Raw genomic sequence first — 16,090 nt, 5'->3', positions numbered from 1 at the left:
CAGGGGTCACCAGAGGTTGGTCTGGGTCCAGCAATCTGCCCACAGGCTGGCCACCACGGGCTCCTGCGCTCGGCACGTGTTCAGCTGCTATGGGGCTGTCTGGACGAAGTGGCCAAATCCAGAGCAAAGTCCCACCAGGCCCGCAGGTTTTCATCCTTGTTAGACATGCTCCTTTGATTTATTTACTGTAGCCCGAGGTCAGTCAGCGGGTGTCTTTCTTCCCCGCCTTCACCCTTCAGCAGTTTATCAGGAGCCCACTTTGAGTCCAGAAGTGTAGATCTGCTGGGGTGGCAATGGACAGTGGGGGTGATTCCTTCCAGGAAAACTTGGTTGTTTTTGTTCCCTCTCCAACATGTGGGTCTCCAAATAAGGCGTGACAGGACCAGAGTTTTTCATATATTTCAAATAGTTTGAAGGAGAAAAAAAAAAAACACTCCGAAGAAAAGAAGATTGAGGGTGATGTCACTTCGTGGGGTGGGAGAGAGAGGTGGGGTACAGAAATAAAGAGCTGAGTTTGCAGTCTTGGGAGAGCAAAGACCAGCTTCTTGGCCCCCAACTATTTCTCTTCTCTCTGCCTGTTTTGCGGTAAGATGAGATCTGAAAGCTTAGGGTTCAATCCCTGCCTCAACTTCCTCAACAGGGTGGGTGGGTGCCCGTCTGTGGTTAGACCCTGAGAGAAGTATCCAGACAGTGGGATCTGGTGCCTGCGCAGTCGCAGTTCAGCGTGATCGCAATTCAGCGTGACCAACACTCATCCTGAGTCCCAAGAGCACTTGCGCTTGAGCTGAGCCGGGTAGGGGGCAGGGAAGGGGGGGGAGGGGTGGTGTAGCTGCATGGGGCCCCATGTCCCCTGGAGGGAGCTGGCGACTCTTTTTGGTTCTCCTCATCCTGAATGGTCTTTTGGGCTGACAACTGCGCCTGCCCACAGGAATCATGGACCTTGCCCCAAGGACACCCTCAGGGCTCTCTTGGAAGTTATTCTACAGATTTGTCTTCTGTGTCCCCTGAAGAACCTGTCCCCAGTTTCAGGAGCCAGCCAAGCCATGGCCAACAGACTCTAGGGCTGGAAGGTGACTAGTGAGCACTCTTGGGGACACAGTAACCTGTGCTTCTGGTTTGGAAGTGTGTGGGTGGATCTTCATGGTTTTCAGAGCTGCTGAAGCTTGCCTGGCCATCTTGCCCTTGCTTCTCTGGCTTCTGGATGAGGAATAAAATCCGCCACTGTATTTTAGCTCTGGGATTAATTTTTATACTTGCGTTTTTTTTTGTTTGTTTGTTTGTTTGTTTGTGTTTTGAGACAGGGTCCCATTCTGTAGTCCAGGCTGCTCAGGAATCCACTGTATAGTCCAGGCTGGCCTTGAATCTAAGATGGTCCTGCCTTGGCTTCCCAAATGTTAAGGGTTACAGGTCTGAGCCTCCCGCCCAACGGGGCATTTGAAACGGTCTTTAGTAAGCGCCAATGAACCTAAGGACACTTTGGTGAATTACAGAGCACAGAATGAGGCGGGTTGAAGAAATGTATATGACAAATTACTAATATTTTCCAGGAAATTGACCTGGGTTTCAGAGCCATCTCTGATAAGAGCCAAGAGATTGCCTTAAAAAGAAAAGGTAGGGGCAGGTACAGTTCTTGGGGCTGGACTCTAGAGGGCCTTCTTCAATGCCCTTCTTTTTAGGAAGCCTTTGATCCACTGTGGGGAAGGATATGAGATACTCAGAGCCCACCAAGCATCCTCCAGATTTTTTACATTAAGTTGCTTCTAAGATATTTTAAAATTTCGATTTATGTCATTTTATCTGCGTGTCTTGCCCTCACATATGTGTGCACACCACATGGTAACTGGTGCCTGCTTAGGTCAGAAGAGGGTAACAGACCCCCTTGAACTAGACTTTTATGGTTCTGGGCCACCATGTGGGTGCTGGGAATCAAACCTGGGTCCTCTGCCAGAAGAAAAAGTGCACTTAGCTGCTGAGTCATCTCTCCAGCCCTTAAGTTTCCTCAAAGTGGGAAAACAAGTTAGCCAAAAATTCTGGGATTGTAGACTTAGGTCTCAGATCTCAATTCCAAAATGATTGGTAATACAACACAGAAACTTTGCCAGCACACACGTTCAGAATGAGTGTCTTGCCCAGTGTGGGGGCCCAGCCTACAATCCCAGCACTTGGGAGGTGGGGACAGGCTCTCAGAAGATCCATGCTTAAATAGACAGCCTGGGCTATGTGAGACCCTATCTAAAACAAACAAACAAACAAACAAATAAACAAACAAAAAATTAGGAAGAAAAGGGAGGGGGAGGGGAGGAGAGGAAAACAAAGTTTGGAAGCTGCTTTTTCTGAGATGTGAGTTGATGTATGATTTTCCTATTAGTCTGCGTTTTTATTTACTGAGCCTTTTTGCTATACTAGGGAAGAGAGAAAATGGATAAAAAAATAGCCCTGGTCACTTGGGGCTCAGACTCTCGTTGGGGAAGCAGAATGTCCTAGTTCGTTTCCTGTTGCTGTGGTAAAAACCACAACCAAAAGCAGTTTAGGAAGGAAAGTGCTGTTTCAGCTGATCACAGTACATCCTTGAGAGAAGCCACCGCAGAAACTCAAGCTAGACCAGGAACTGAGGCGCAGACAGCGGAGGCACACTGTTTGCTGGCTCTTCTCTATGGCTTGCTCTTTTGATACATCCCAGGACCACCTGCTCAGAGGTTGCAACATCCATACATAATGCTCCCACCCCCCACTTGCCCACAAGCCAATCAGATGGAGGCATTTTCTCAACTGAGGTCTCTCTTCTCAAGTCAATTGATAAAAAATTAAGCAGCAGATGGAGTTTAGTCAAATGAACAAACTGAGTAACTCAGGAAGAGTGAAGGCTCTTGGCAGGTCAGGCACCCGGGAGTTGAGGTGGGAGCTGAGCAGCAAGTTGGGGGTGGGGTGGGAAGAGTACTCTGGTCGTGGGGGGCTCCAGACCAGGACGGTGTGAGCTGAGAGCCAGTGCTTTGCAGTGAGGGAGTTGCTAACTGAGGTTGTCTGAAGAGCATAAAGGAAAGGGGTAGGGCATTGAAAGGAGTCAGGAGAGATAGACAGACAGACAACTGTCAGTGCCTGTAGTGTAGCCCTTTGTCTGTTTTTGTTCGCTTTTGTTTTTAAGACAATGTCTCTTTATATAGCCCTAGCTGTCCAGAATCTCACTAGGTAGATGAGGCTGGCCTTAAATTCACAGAGATCCACCGCCTCTATCTCTTGAGTTCAGGAGCTTGCTTTTTTTTTTTTTTTTTTTTTTTTTTTTTAATTTTTTCGTTCTTGAACATAGAGAAGGTATTTAGAATTTGGGACAAGCCAGGTGTCCTGGTTTCCTTTCTATTGCTGTGATAAAATATCCTGGCCAAAAACGACTTAGGGGAAGAAGGGTTTGGTTAGTTAGTTTGTTTTACAGTCCCAGATTACTGTCTATCACTGAGGATGGCTCAAGGCAGGAACTCAGTCAGTAGTCACATCAGTCAGTCAAGAGCAGAAAGAAACAAACACACCCCTGCTGCCTGCTGCTCTTTTGTAGCATTTACTTGTTCTGAATTGTGCAAGATCTCTTGCCTAGGGAATGTGCTGCCCACAGTGGACTGGGACTTCCCATGTCAATCAACAATCAAGACAATCCCCTAAAGACATGTCCACAGGCCTGATCTGGGCATTTCTTCAGCCCAGGCTCTTGTCTCAGATGATTCTAGGTTGCCACAAATTGACATCACACTGGACATGGTGGTGCATACCCTTCATTCCAACACCAGAAATGCTGAGGTGGGAAGATTTTGAGTAGCCGCCAGTCTTGGCTCAAAGAAAAACGCTTGGGAGGGGAACTGAGAGTATAATTCAGATGCCCAACGTGAATAGCCCCTGGGTTCATCTGCTGAGATGTAAATGGGAAAGCAAAAAATTCGATGAAATGATAACATGCGATTTTTTTGGTGGAGTTTTTTTTAATATTAATTTTAATTTAAATGGTCTACGAGTGTGTGCCTGCATGTGTGTATGTGCACCCTGTGCATGCCTGATAACCCGAGGAAGCCAAGAAGAGGACATCAGACCTGTTAAAACAAGAGTTCATATGACACTGAGTCATACATATCGCCCATTTCTTGGTGGTTGTCTCGGGTAACCAGGTTGATCCAAACGTCATCCGAACTCCTGATTCTCCGAGTGCTGGGATTGCACATCTCAACTGGCAGAGGGATGGAGAAGTGTAGGGATAGTTCCATACACGGCTTTGTTCTGACTCTGCCCCAACTGTTTTATGTCTCATACCGGTGTAGGTCAGGCTCAGTCTTTACCACTGGGCCACACTGCCACCCCTTCAGATTTTTTTTTTTTTTGTTCTTTTTTTCGGAGCTGGGGACCGAACTCAGGGCCTTGCGCTTCCTAGGTAAGCACTCTACCACTGAGCTAAATCCCCAGCCCCAAACAAAGGTAATTACTTTTTTTTTTTTTTTTGGTTCTTTTTTCCAGAGCTGGGGACCGAACCCAGGGCCTTGCGCTTCCTAGGTAAGCGCTCTACCACTGAGCTAAATCCCCAGCCCCACCCCTTCAGATTTTAAAGGCAGTGAGTGACCCGAGGGCCCTGGTGTGCTGCTGGATGCTGGTGGAGGTTTCCCAGCTTCTGTTGGCATTCAAATTAGATAGCATTCCCCTATTGAGCACCGACTGGCCTCTCTGTAAGCCGTTATCTTTCCGTGCCATGGGGCATTGTTACTCAGCAATGCGTATGCATGGGGTAGTGGAAAAGCCCTGATGCCCTCCGAGGGCACGGCGTGAGGCAGGCGTGTAAGGGAGGTTGTTTTCGGGTAGGATCTGGCACCAGTCATTTCTCTTCCAGGCTTTGATAAGGAAAGGGTTATAACAAGGTCCAAGCACACCCATTCTTCAGCCACGCCGCTGTGTCGAACCTTGTCTTGAGAGGGAGGTTGACGCGGGATGTCTAAAGTCCAATGCTCACCCAACGTTTCTTCTGTCACCTGTCCCCTGTTCCTAGCTATACTGTTCGGGGGCGCGTCCCCTGGCTGGGAGGATCCAAGTCCAAACACTGAGTAATGAATGCGAGGAAGAATCGAGAGCAGGAGTTTCTGCCTGGTCATCACTTCAGCAGCTGTCCACGCTGCGAACCAACGTCTCTGAAGCAGGGAGCCTACCGCACCAGGTGTGGACGTTCCAGAAGCATGACCAGCCTGCTCCGTGCTTTTCCTTTACCAAGAACAGAATTTGACCTTGTCTATTACAGGGTACAGTGGGCAAGCAGGGTGCGTTCCTCAGAATCACGGGCCCACGGCGTGAGATCCGGATTGTTACAGCTCTCAGCAACTTCGCATGGCCTCTGATGATTTAGCGTGGCCTCTTTGTTTAAAAAAAAAGTTCCTTTAATTATTTTTTTTCCCTTTTTCTTTTTTTTGGAGCTGGGAACCGAACCCAGGGCCTTGCGCTTGCTAGGCAAGCGCTCTACCACTGAGCTAAATCCCCAACCCCCCTTTAGTTATTTTTAAAGGGTGTACTGCTTTTAGTTTTATTTGTGTGTATGTGCAGATATTGTCCTGTGTATGTGGGTGCCCTTGGAGGCCAGAGATGTCAGAGTTCCAAGTGGCTGTGAGGTGCCTGACACGGCGTTAGGGACCCAGCTCAGTCCTCCAGAAAGCCAAGAGATACCGTAACCGTGGAGCCATCCCTCTACCTGCCCCCGACCCAAAAAATAAACATCATAACCTTTTAATTTTAATGTGGTTAGAGAACACATAGGGGCTGGGCCTTATTCTATTTACCTTTTAAAAATTCAAGTATTTGTGTGTGGTGTATGTGCATGCGTGTACACACTCTTTTGGAGGCCAGAAGACAACCTCAGAATCACTGCCCACATCCTTTGAGATAAAGCATCTCATTGGCTGGAGCTTACAGCTCAGGCTAGACTGGCTGTCGAGCCAGGTTCTGCAGTCCCCTGTCTCTGCCTCAGTGTTTACAGACGCTCTGTGGATCGAACCCGGGTACCCATGCTCTGCAAGACAAGTATTTGATAACCGAGTGATCTCTCTAGCCCTTTCATCTTTTCATGGTTATTTTGGGGGTTAGAAGCCAGGACTGCCTTGGACATGGATATAGCTGGAACTTACATAATCCCCCTGCCTCAGCTTCTTCAATATCACCTCAGCTATCTTAAACACTTTATACAAATTTTTTTGTGTGTGTAACAATGTTCTCCCTTCATGTGTACGTGTGTACCGTGTGAGTAATATGCCTGAAGAGACAAGAAGAAGGGACCAGATCCCCTGGAACTAAAGTTACAGATGACTGTGAGTTGTCATATGCAGGGAAGTCACTGAACCAGGGTCCTTTTTTGTTTGTTTGTTTTAAAGATTTATTTATTTATTAGATATGAGTACACTGTAGCTCACACCAGTAGAGGGCATCAGATTTCATTGCAGATGGTTGTGAGCCACCATGTGGTTGCTGGGATTTGAACTCAGGTCCTCTGGAAGAGCAGTCAGTGCTCTTAACCTCTGAGCTATTGCTCCAGCTTAACCATTTAACGGGTGCATTTCAGGGATAGGACGTCTCCTATGTGCATGTTGCTGGGGTTTGATCCCCAGCACTACAAAGCAAGCAAATCTATTTGCTGGTGGAGAGAGAGTATTTGGGAAGGACTGGAGGGAAGGGAGGGGGAAAGTAACACAATGTTACTTCAATAAAAACAGTTTCAAAAAAGCGTTAAAATCTACACAGAAGACCTCACATGATTCCATTTAAACAGAAACTTTGGGTCCCTAGGAGGAGGTGACAGGGTTTCCATCTCCTCAGGGAAGGGTTCCTCAGTGTTATGTGAGAGGTCTCAGGTAACCGCTGTGTGGCGCTGTGCGCCTCAAGGCCACCAGAGGGCAGAACAAACAGTGAAATCTTCAAATCAGCACACAGGTCGGCGCGAGCAGTACGACTCCACCCCCTGACTGTGCTGTCAATCACTCAGCAGCAAGGGGAAAGACTCCAGATAACCTGTCTTCCATTTCCTACCTTCCCAGCCAGGGCAGTGTGCTGTGGAAGCCAGCCGCATCATGGGAGCCACACAGCTTCCCCCTTGCATTCAAAACTACAAGCAACAGCCCACACTCTCAGGGCTCCTGGAGGTCCTCCAGGCGAGGAGTCCGTGGGCCATATCACCAGGGAGCTGGTCGGAAAGGCAATGTTGGGATGAGCACAGTGATAGACACATTTAATCCTTTAGAAGGCTGAGGCTGGAGGATTAAGAAAATTCAGGTCTTGGCTGGGTGGGCTTTAGAACGACTTCTGAGCAAGTCTGGGTAACTTAGTGAGACCCTGTCTCAGGTTTGAGGATGCTATCTAATGACTTCTCAGTGTTTCCTGCGTGAGCCCGCCACATATTTACAGTAGGCCTGGATGTAGACACCCAAGCATACTTCACAACAGCCTCGAGCATCATCGCAATCCAAACGGAACTAGAAGTCATTAGCAGACTTGCTACACTCCACCTCAGAGAGTCCGAAGAAGGCTGAAAGTGTAGCTCTGTGGAGGGCACTGGCCTTGCACGTGTGAGAGTTTAGATTCCCTCCCCAGTACCACGAATAATCTGGCAAGCCCGGCTCTAGGAAAGCTGAAGTAAATTTGAGGTTAGCCGTGATAATATAGAAAGGCCATGAGGCGGGGGCGACTGGGTGGGGCTGCGGTTTACCAGCCTAAGTTTGATCCTGTCTCAGCTACGAGATACACAGGCCTAGGATGTCTGCGTTCCCGAGATCTCCCATCACTTAAGACTGACACAAATATCTGAGAAGCATCACCCTCTGTTTTTCCTGAATGTCACCCGTCAATAAATCCAAGATGGTTTTGGCAGTGCCAGCTGATAATTCCAACACCAGGAGTCCCAGACAGGAAGGTGAACGGGAGTTCCAGCACCCCCTGAACTATACAGAACGAGACCCGAGCTCCAAAACACTTTCTCCCAGATTTGTGCCCAGCCCAAGGCCGACTCACCCTCTCTCCTTGATGCTTCCCCAGCAGATCATGGGAGGACTCTCTTGCCTGTCTGTGCTTCCTTCTGGGATGGTGGCCAAGGGGGTGAGGAGAGAAGAGGCAGGGTTGTTCCCCTAGGGCCAGTGAGTAGCTCTCTCTGGTATCTTATCTGCATAAAGGCAGAACTGAACAAGAACATAACTGCCTTGCATCTCTACCCGCTGCTCTAACGATCTACTCAAAGAAAGACTGCCAGAGGCTGGGGTGCAATGGTACGTACAAGCCTGTAACCCCAGCAACAGGGGCTGAAAGGGTACTTGATTCTGGAGCTTGGTTAAAGCCCAGGTAACGCAATGAAAAGAAAAGTCATCTGGGTATAGTGGTGCGTACCTGTAATATCAGTTCTGGGGAGGTTGAGGCAGAGGGATCTGCTCAGTGCCAACCCTAACTATGTAGTGAGTTAGAGACCAGCCTGGGCTACATGAGACTCTGTCTCAACCACCCTGTCTTAGTTTGCTTTCTATTGTCGTGATAAAACACTGACTCAAAGCAACTCGGGGAAGAAAGGGTCATTTTTATCTACAAGCCTACAGTCCATCATGTGGGGCGTCAGAACATTAGGGCGGGGACTGGAGGCAGGAACCTGGCGTCAGGAGCTAAGGCAGAGGTGTTCTTACTTACCGGTGCTTACTTACCGCTTTGTTTGGCTTTCTTATATCTGCAACCCAGGAACACCTGCTGGGGAACGGCGTTGCCCACAGTTGAGACGCACCCCTCCACCCCCCATCCATCATTAATCAAGAACATGTCCCACAGACCTGCCTGTAGGCCAATCTGATGGAGGCGCTTTCTCAACTGAGGTCTCCTCTAGCTTGTTTCAAGACGGAAAAACAAACAAAACGAAACACAGAAAACAACCACTCAGGACAATTACTGTGGTCAGGTATCTGACAGAGGAGACTGCGTGGATGGAGGCGTGAGCCAATGGAAAGCTGTTTTTAGCCATCTGGCGACCACACTGGGTGTTTGGGATCTCAGTGTAGCCTTAAGTTGTTTTCAGAATGAGCTTTAAAGCGCAAAAGCCATGTCCTAGGTTGGCACAATTCAGTTAACAAGAACAGTTAGCCAGAAGCAGAGCTACAGAAGCAAAAGTGCATTCAGAAATTTGTCCAGAACTACAGACTTTTCTTTTTGGTTCTTTTTTTCGGAGCTGGGGACTGAACCCAGGGCGTTGCGCTTCCTAGGTAAGCGCTCTACCACTGAGCTAAATCCCCAGCCCCCAGACTTTTCTAGATCAGGCCTTTGTTTTCGTTTTGGCTGGAGGTGAGGTCTACGAGTTGAGTTTTACGGCCTGAATGGTATTTCCATCACGGAATCAGTTGTGCTAAAGTCTGAGGGGCTCTCTAAGATTTGGGGGCCACTAAGGTCTGGGAACCTGTTAAACAACCAAAAACCAAAACCAGACAATTGTGCAAAGTAGCCCTGGGCCTGGGGTGTGGCTCAGAGAACACTTGCCTAGCGTGCGAGGCCCTAGATTCCATTCCTAATACCAGTCCTGGATGTACCTCAAATGTAATATGTTTACACGATAGTTCCTGCCTCCAGGGGACACTCTCCCCAGGACCATTTCACTCCTGAAATCTGCCTACATTCCTATTCACCTCTACAGAGAGAGAAATACACAAGTTGCGATGTATGCCAGCCTAGTGGGTAGTTTTACTGATTGCATTTTGGGTTTAGTAAGTTTATATATTTTGTAACTAATCCTTATATATTTTGTAACTCGCCTTTGTCAGCTTGTCCTAGCCAACCATGGAATCTTTGGTGACTAAACCCTGGCACAGGGAGCCCAGGCAAGCTCTTGGCTCTGCTATCTACCAGGAAGAAACTCTGGTCCTCCCTCCTTCTCTGGCAGCATGAGTGTAAGAAATTGCCAGGAGTGCTTGTATGAATAGAGCACCAACAGGAGTCCTTATTAGGCTGGAGAGATGGCTCAGTGGTTAGGAGCTCTGGCTGTTCTTCTAGAGGACCCTGGTTCAATTCCTAGTACCCGCGTGATGACTCATAACCATCTGTAACTCCGGTCTCTGAGGATCTGACGGCCTTCTCTGGCCGATGAGGGCACCAGACATGCAATGGTGCACATACATACATGTAGACAGAATGACTGTACACCTTAATTAATTATTTAAATTAAAAAGTTTTGGGCTGGGGAATGGACTCAGAGCACTGGCTACCCTTCCAGGGGACTCAGGCTCAGTTCCGAGCATCCACGTGGTGGCTCAAAACTCCCAGCAACTCCAATTCCCAGGATCTGACCCTGCTTTTGACTTCCAGGAGTGCTAGGATACTCATGGAACACAGGCATACAAGCAGGCAAAACACTTACACATAAAAAAATGTTACATTAGGGGGCTGGAGAGATGGCTCAGTGGTTAGAGCACCGACTGCTCTTCCAGAGGTCCTGAGTTCAAATCCCAGCAACCACATGGTGGCTCACAACCATCTGTAATGGGGCCTGATGCCCTCTTCTGGTGTGTCTGAAGACAGCTACAGGGTACTCACATACATAAAATAAATAAATCTTTTAAAAGAAATGTTACATTAGCCAGATATCGTGGCACGTGCCTTTAATACCAGCACTCAGGAGTCAGGGGCAGGAAGAGCAAATCTGAGTTCAAGGTCAGCCTGGTCTCCATAGTGAGTTCCAGATGAGACAGAGCTACATAGTGAGACCTTATCTCAAAACAAACAAACGACAAACAAACAAAAATACTCCAGGGTCCCCACTGACACCCAAGGCTGTGCCTGGCATCATCTGTGACGTCTTCCATGCCGGTCAGGCGGGAACTGGAATCTTCAGGTTGGCTTCATTAACCAAGACAGGCTGACGAGCGGTGGAAGTGGCGATCTGGGCCTCGAGGCTTTCTCCAGTTGTTTTTGTGTGATGCTCTGGGATCATCTTGGTCCCATGATTACCTAGCTAACACGGAACTGAGCTTGGGAGGTCGGTGTTATCACCCGGTGATATGATTATTAACGGGAGGGGCTGAGGTTGGAGTCTCTCTCCAGGCCTGGTATTGGTAGCAGGAAGTGCTTAGTGACCTGGCCCTTGGGACCATTCACTCAAGGCAAGTTCTCTCTGCCAGGCCATACATCCTACCCTTGCCTGCTTCTCCCTTCTACCTCTTTCTTTCTTTCTCTCTTTCTTCCTTTCTTTCTTTCTTTCTTTCTTTCTTTCTTTCTTTCTTTCTTTCTTTCTTTCTTATATTCACTGTCACTCTCTTCAGACACACCAGAAGAGGGCACCAGATCGCATTACAGATGGTTGTGAGCCACCATGTGGCTGCTGGGGTTTGAACTCAGGACCTCTGGAAGAGCAGTCGGTGCTCTAACCACTGAGCCATCTCTCCAGCCCGGTTCCTTTTTTCTTTGTGTGTGCATGTGTGTGCACGTGTGTTCGTGTGGAGGCAGAGGACAGCATCGGGTGTCATTCCTCGGTGTCATCTTTCGAGAATGGGTCTCACACTGGGACCTGGGGCTGGCCGATCAGACTGGCATCCGGTAAGACCCAGGGGCCCTCCAGTCTCTGCCTCCCTAGTGCTGGGGTTATAGGTACAATCATCATGCTTACTTTTTCAGTGGGTGTGGGACTTGAACTCCGGTCCTCATAACTACTCAGAAAACACTACCTATAGAGACAGCACGTGTGACGGCTGCTTCCAGTTGTCACCTTGACTGCATCTGCATCTGGAATGAACTACAGTCCAGAAATGGAGGGCACACCCGTGATCTGGATCTTGAGGCTTGAAGACACAGGCTTCTGATCCAGATCTAGACATGGGATGATACACGCTTTTGATCTGGACCTTGAGGCACAGTAGCCATAAAAAGCTTAGGTCCAGGCAAGGTAGTACATGCCTTTAATCCTGGGAGACTGAGGCCAGCCTGGGACAGAGCAAGTTCCAAGTAAGGAACAGTTTAGGTCTGGGCGTGGTGGTGCACATCTTTAATCTGGGCCATACCTTCCGCTGGAGGCCCACATAAGGACAATGGCAGAAGGAAGGCTTTCCCCCTTGTGCTGGAGAGCCGGCTCAGTGATTAAGAGCACTGACTGCTTATCCAGAGGTCCTGAGTTCAATTCCCAGCAGCTACATGGTGGCTCACAACAATCTGTAACGGGATCTGATGCCCTCTTCTGGTATGTCTGAAGACAGCTACAGTGGACTTATAATAAATAAATAAATAAATCCCTTGCTTGCACTTACTTGCCAGCCCAACTTCTACAGAAGACCAGCTGAAACACCCAGCCTTGTGGGACCGTGCAATGACTAGAGTCTTGGACTTCCCATTCACAGCTGCCCATTATTGGGCGAGGTGAACTGCAGACTGTAAGTCATTCCAGTAAACTCCCTTAATATATAGAGACATACATTCTGTGACTATGGAGATCCCTGACTAAAGCAGCATGCCTGTGGGAAGTTATTTTTCTTGCCTTAAAAGATGTAGGAAGACCCAGCCTGAGAGGAAGCAGTACCATTCTCTGGTAGGGTCCTGGGCTGTCTATGATCAGTATATGTGCATGCATTCGTCGCTCTGCTGCCTTGAGGTTTTCCAACTTCCTAAAATGACAGACTATATATGTAACGTCCATTGGCAAGTTAAAGCAGACCTTTTTGCTAAGTTTTTTTTTTTTTTGGTTTTTTTGTTTGTTTGTTTGTTTTGGTTTGGTTTTTTTTTTGTTTTTTTGTTTTTTTTGTTTTGTTTTGTTTTGTTTTTTTTGAGATACCATGTAGCCCTGGTTTGCCTGAAACTCTCTATGAAGACTGGTCTTGAATCTCAGAGATCTGCCTGCCTCTACCACCCAAGCACGGGGACGAGAGGTGTGAGCCACCAGGCTTAGCCTCTCATTGCTTTTTGTCAGGATATTTTATTACAGCAACGGAGATGAAACTAGGTCACAGGTGCATGCTGGGCTGGTCCCTGGAACACACGGTCCCAGAAGAAAATGTACAACTTAGATCCCTGTTGGGGAATCTGTGGGCACAAGACGTCATCCTGCTGGGTGTCCACTGGGTAAGGGCAGAAAGAGGTCACTAAGTACAGGGGCACTATGGAGCAGCACGCTGCTCTTCCTGCAAGGAGAAGGTTAGAGACAGCTTGGGAGACGGGGAAAAGCACCAGGTCAGGGAGGCCTGGCACGCCACATCCAGGGACTGGATACATGGATCCTATGTGGCTGCTTTTCCTTTGATGCCAGCGGTGAGAAACAAAGGTTCAGACTCATGGTCTACATGGAGTTGGGGTACGGCAGGAGAAGACAGGAGTTGGCATTCAGAATGAGGTTGGCAGTCGGGTCAGGCAGAAAGGATGGAGAGTCATGGCTGTCAGTGATAAGGAGTGTTGTGGAGGGTCAGGGAGGGTCACAGAGAGTCAGGGAGGGCTGAGAAGGGGTCACAGAGGGTCATACAAGGTTGTGGAGGGTCAGAGGGTCATGGAGGGCCAGGGAGGGTCATGGAGGGTCACAGAGAGTCATACAAGGTTGAGGAGGGTCACAGAGGGTCAGGGAGGATGGGAAACAGTGTCTGAAAACCAGGCTGTGATGGAAAAGGGCTGTGACTCCAGGGCTATAGACCATAGCCTGGGACCTAAGGACAGACGTGGTGGTGGTGGTGGTGGTGGTGGGGTTGCTGCAGCCAAACAGAGCAGGTACCCACACCTTCTCAAGTATCGGTTGGCAAGGCCTAAACATGTGGCCAGTGACTATATCCTTAAAAGAAGGTTCTCCAGGTCCCAGCCACCCTCAGGTGGCTTCACTCAGTTTAGCAAACGCAGGGGGAAAATGACTGGTGGGATTAATTTAAAACAGCAAGAGTTTGGGCTTTCACGGAGAGTTGACGTCACACTTCCAAAACATCTCATGCTAGGTTTAATTATGCCACAACCGTGAGCTCACAGAATTGTTTGAAGAGGGGGACGGGGGAGAGCCAGCCCAACAGTGAAGCCCAACAGTGAAGAGCATCAGCTGTTCCTGCAAAGGACCCAGGCTCAGTTCCCTTTACCCAGAGCTCACAACTATTTGTGAATCCAGTTTCAGGAGATCAGACTCCCTCTGGCCTCTAAGGGCACTGCACACACACACTCACTAAGGTGCACTTACACACTCAAAACACTCACTCACACACACCAAAACAAAGACATAATGGACTCATTTGTACTCTGAACTTCGGACACATAATAATTTTTATTTTTATTTCAGAGAGAGATTGAGAGAGGGAGAGAGAGAACAAATTAAAATGCTTTTAAAAGCTGGCTGGGGGTGGCATAGACCTGCAATCCCAGAAACAGTAAAACCGTTTAAGGCCTGTCTGAACAACTAGTACGAACCCTCTGTTTCAAAACTTAAAAAAACATGGGGCTGGGGATTTAGCTCAGTGGTAGAGCGCTTACCTAGGAAGCGCAAGGCCCTGGGTTCGATCCCCAGCTCTGAAAAAAAGAACCAAAAAAAAAAAAAAAAAAAAAAAAAAAACAGAACAAAAAGGGATGGGAAAACAGCTAAATGCTAGAGCATACGCACACACATGCACACACACACACATGCACACACACACACATACACACGTACACACGTACGCACACACACGTACACACGTACGCACACACACGTACACAGGTGTGCACACACATGCACACACACGCACACACACGTACACACACGCGTGCACACACACGCGTACACGTACACACACGCACACAGGCACACACACACGCACACACACAGCGCCTCAGAGACTCAGAGGTGGGAAGCAGCTGATGAGCAGAACGCTCACAAAGTGCTTGGAGGAGGGGGCATGGCAAGGGCTGTAGCACCCATTAAGGCTGAGGTCACATCTGGGTGACTGAGGGACAGACAGACAAATATTAATAACACAACCTGGCAGAGACAGGACCCCACCAGGCTGACCAAAGGGAAGGGGAGCTGGCGGTCTCACAGGAGCTAAGGCCCCTCCGGGCTCTGAGGATTCTTTCTTTCCTCTTCAGTTATGAACCCTGGGTGCCCAGAAGACCCACTTGGTCACTGGCTGAGCCAAAGTTGATGTCTGTGAGCTCCTAGGGCTAGAGGCCAGGCACCAAGCCTTGGGTCACCACCTGCCACCTGAGGTGACATGGCAGCACCAGAAGCTGATGGGAAAGATCAAATGCAGACTTTGTAGAGGGTTTACAGGCAGAATCCTGGCCAGTGGCATCAACCGTTAAAAGAAAGCTTGGGTAAGCCCTAGGCTCCAGGACCAGGGCTTTCTGATGTCCCTGTCAAAGCCTTCCCTTGAGCAAGGCCCCAGACAGCCAGGGCTCCACAGTGCCCCTGTCCGGCTGGGTTTCTCCCAACGTCATTTCCTCTGTGGTATTTGGTAGGTTATTTTCTCCTCCGCCGGAAACACATTCCTAGAATTTCCGATCCATTTCAGAAGCCAGGCGATCATTACCGCTGCGTGCTGACAGTGCACAAATTGGCTGTAATGTCTTCACAGGACCTCAGGATGCCCTACACAGTTCTGGTTTTGTAAGCAGATAGAGGAGCTTTCTTTGACACCCAAAAGGGAACCCACCTCTTGTCGATTTTCCTAAAGAAATGCTTTAGGAAACCAGAAAGAGAGCATCTGGACACAGCCCTCTGAGGGACTATTCCTTTCCTGAGAGAGATGGGAACTGATGGCCCGGCGTGACCTGCTTTCATCTTGAGCCGTTTTACCAGGCTCTGAGCATCCTCTTGGCTTTGTGGGGACATTGACAGAATCCAAGGGCGCTACCTCATCTTTGCACACTTCCCACCCTGAGAACCTGCGAGTCAGCTCGTAGCGCCTTCTGAAATGAGGGATGTGTGGATGGAAATGATACTGAGTAAAAGAGACGCAGATCTCAGTTAAGCCCCTCTCTGGCGAGGCTTGTTAGCCCAAGGCTACAGTTCTAGCTTCCTGGGAAGTTGAGGTAGGAAAATCTCAAGTTCAAGGCCAACCTAGGCAACTTAGTGAGATTCTGTCTCAAAAAAAGAGGGGGAGGGGGTGGGATAGAACTCAGTGGCAGAGCACCTGCCCTAACAGGC

At 48.8% G+C, this 16,090-nt stretch overlaps 1 protein-coding gene across 1 annotated transcript in view; it reads right to left on the bottom strand.

Moving 5' to 3' along the window:
• Slc2a5 (solute carrier family 2 member 5) overlaps window positions 1-8,074 on the bottom strand; it is a 35,517-nt gene extending 27,443 nt beyond the window's left edge. The window contains exon 1 of the mRNA XM_063288368.1: window positions 8,011-8,074. The gene's annotated coding sequence lies outside the window, so the exon portion shown is untranslated. The remainder of the gene's footprint in view (window positions 1-8,010) is intronic.
• Between the last annotated feature and the right edge of the window lie 8,016 nt (window positions 8,075-16,090).

The sequence above is a fragment of the Rattus norvegicus genome, chromosome 5 (assembly GCF_036323735.1).
Source record: "Rattus norvegicus strain BN/NHsdMcwi chromosome 5, GRCr8, whole genome shotgun sequence".
Taxonomy (NCBI): Eukaryota; Metazoa; Chordata; class Mammalia; order Rodentia; family Muridae; genus Rattus; species Rattus norvegicus.
This window is presented reverse-complemented; position numbering and strand designations above follow the sequence as displayed.